The following is a 3,508-nucleotide window of genomic DNA, read 5'->3' as shown; positions in this document are numbered from 1 at the left end:
TATAAGATATAATGGAGGCGGTGCATGCAAATATATCTTTATATTTGTTGTGGAAATTCTAAAAACCAGAGTTGTTTGCAGCTCTCAAGGACTACAGTTGCCTGTCCTTGCTCTATACATTACAAATTTTGATAAAAGGGATGTTAGGGGGACTTTATAACAAAAGCTTGGCAGGTTTGAGGAAAACGTTGTGCCTGAGAAAGTGGTGCTGGTTGCATTGCTGACTCATCTCGTCTATTTAGTGTTTAATTGCAGAAGGCAATAGAATTCTAGTTGTGGGGTTTTTTTTTAACTCATTAACACCCAGAGTAAGAAAGCAGGGGCCATGTTGGATTTGTTTCATCTGCTTCTGATCTCCCCTCCCCCACACCTCCTAGTACTGTGTAGGAAGTTGAGTCTAATTCAGTAGTTTTCTCCTCCTCCTTTGTAGCTCATCTTGGTGAGAGCCAGAACTGGGATGTGGGACAAAGAGCCACCTCTTCATTCTACCAAAGGATTTCACCCTAGATATTCCTCTCTCCTCCTAAATGCTTGGTCTGGTCATGGCAGCGACATTTCCTGGGCTGGGTCACTAGGGTCTCTTCTAGAATTCTGCAGTTTTGGGCCCTGAGTCCAACTACTCTCTCTCTCTTAAGAACGACTTGACTCCTTGCTCCCTGGGATCTGGGAACACGTCCTTCTCATACCCAGCTGACATGATCTGGGTTTAAGCAGAGTCCTGCCACATGCCGCTGTACTAAGTTTGCTACTGGGCTGGTCCTAGGACACAATTTTTCAAACATTTTGATGCAGGTTGAATGTATTTTTTTTTCCAGCCCATCCTACGTGTTGCTTCAAATGTATTGAAACATTATACACGGCACTGTACTAAGCTGAAATGATTCAAGCTGGGCTTTGAAACCGACGGTTGCAGGGTGAATTGGGCTGTAAGTGTGATCTATGTGTTAGGGTATGGTTTAAAAAAACAGTAATTTTCAGCCTCCTTGCAGTTTGTGAAACCAGGTCTTTAGACTGAGCTCAGTCTAACTTTTAAGTCAGGTTAGAGCTTGATCATACACTTTCTTTTCACTTATTTTAGTATTGGCTTCTACCATCAACCCCAATCTCCCCCCTCCCCCCCCCCCCCCAAAAAAAAAAAAACTGACTAGAATAAGACTCCTGCTTCACTCTACCACCTGATGACCATTACACAAAACAAATTTCTCATCTGTCAAGAAATGAACGCAACCCACACACACAGGGGCGAATGTAGGATTTTAAGGCAAGTTTCTTTTACTGCACACAAGACTGTTTTCATTCCAACCATGCGCACTTGTTGTAGGTGTTAAGTAAGAGCTCTGCCTACAGTCTAACTCTGCCCTAAATTTCAGCTACTGTCTTGGCTATTTTGCAGAGCTGGGGTTGTCTGAAGAAGTGGCACTGTTTATCCCAATCCTATGCTTTTTTTTTTTTTTGCGTCCTGGAAGAAATTGTCATGTCTTTTTTAAAAATTCAGATTAAAGCGGTACTGGAAGTCATCCGCATGCTTGGTGAGTGGCAGCTCAGAACAAAAGCAAAATTGGAAGTGTGTGCTGATTAAAATGCCAAGCAGATATTGTTCTATAAAGGCTCTCTGGTGGATTGCTCTGTTTAAAAAAATTAAAAAGCAAGGTATTTTTTTAGCTTTTGTGTGTACAGCTGCTTTACTTTGTCTTCCCTCCTTGAAACTATAAGATATATACACATATATAATATATATATATATAAAAAGGTGATTCACTTGTAACTGCAATTTGTGAAGAGACTTTACATCTCAACATGTGCTTCCCTGTGCTTAGGGTGGTCATGTTGAGGTTTGACAGTGACCCTTTACCAGCCTTTCCCTGTTTAAAGGATGGTGACTGCTTTGGGACCTTCTGTATAGCTATGCTGCATTTAATGTTACATAATAAAGATACGAGACTTTTATCATGATTTTTAAGTGACTTTTTCAGGGCTAGCTTGTCAGATCTAGGAATATTTGGTACAGGAAAAAAAATCAAATTGTGTTTTATTTTATTCATGCTGCTCCCCAAGCAGACAGTTTGCTTTCAGGGCTTCTGTTCTGGAACCTTACAATGACTACGCATGACACAAATTTCCATGCACGCTGTTGGGTGCGTGTTTCTGATATGTTCAGGAATTCCTCAGTCATTTTGTCTGGGTTACAGCTTGAAGGTGATTCTTCTTTCAAAGCATTTTTTAACAAAATTTGCCACAGAGAGAAAGCTTGTTTCTTATTTTGCCTTTCCCTGCCAATGAATTCCCTCAGTACTCCTAATGTATATTTTTTCCTCCTCTTTCATTTTCTTTCAAAGATTCCATCTTAAGTAGAGGAGTGTGGTAGCCGTGTTAGTCCACTCTTAAGGTTATCAATAGAAATCAAACAAAATAAAACATGGAAAAGAAAATAAGATGATACCTTTTTTATTGGACATAACTTAATACATTTCTTGATTAGCTTTCGAAGGTTGCCCTTCTTCGTCAGATCGTTAATCATAATTATTTCCGATCTGACGAAGAAGGGCAACCTTCGAAAGCTAATCAAGAAATGTATTAAGTTATGTCCAATAAAAAAGGTATCATCTTATTTTCTTTTCCATGTTTTATTTTGTTTGATTTCTATTGATAACCTTTCAAAGATTGAATTCATCTTGGCTGAGAAATCTGATTGCAGTGGCAGACAGTCAGTGGCTTCAGTAGATGCACATGTACAGTGAAACCTCGGTTTTCGTCAATAATTCGTCCAAAAATTATTGACGAAAACCGAGGCAACAAGCAATTTTTCTTCTAAATTCTTTTAAATGAATAAAAAGACTTAATGTGTAGAATAGATGAATATTTAACATGGCATTTACCTTTCTGAAGACTCTTCTTGATGTATGGAAGATGGAGAAAGAGGAGCAGATACTGTATTATTGTTTGAAAGGGAATTTTTTCATCAAACAGCAGGCAATTTGAGGCAGTAGTGTGATCCCACAACCAGTGTTGGCAAAACGACGCCCTAGAAGAACGACACGTGAGAACGCAAAATTAGCAGCATCGGCACGCCGACGAATTCCGAGGTGACCAACGAAAACCGAGACAAAATGTTTGCCAAAAAAAATCGACAAAAAACGAAACTGACGAAATCCGAAGTCAATGAAAACCGAGGTTTCACTGTAGTTGAAATTTGTCACATGCCTTGGACCAGACTGTGATGATAGAAATTGTCCTTATTGTGTTCAGATGTCGGGGGTGGGGGTCATTTCTTTGACAAGGAATCTACAATAAGAGGGTAAGCGGGTGCTTATTTAGAGCCTATTCTATAAAGAACGGTAGATAAGCCAGAATTTATGTAAAATAGAATTCTATCATTTACTGGTGTATTTGCATGTTTTACCCACTGGCAAAGTATGTGCTATCAAAACACTATGTACTTTTTTTGCCAGCTGGTATTGTATAAGAGGTCATTTATGCATGTAAGTGGCTAGAATAACTATCATTTATG

The sequence above is a fragment of the Microcaecilia unicolor genome, chromosome 4 (assembly GCF_901765095.1).
Source record: "Microcaecilia unicolor chromosome 4, aMicUni1.1, whole genome shotgun sequence".
Classification (NCBI taxonomy): Eukaryota; Metazoa; Chordata; class Amphibia; order Gymnophiona; family Siphonopidae; genus Microcaecilia; species Microcaecilia unicolor.
The sequence above is the reverse complement of the archived record's forward strand: the minus strand, read 5'-3'. Positions refer to the sequence as shown.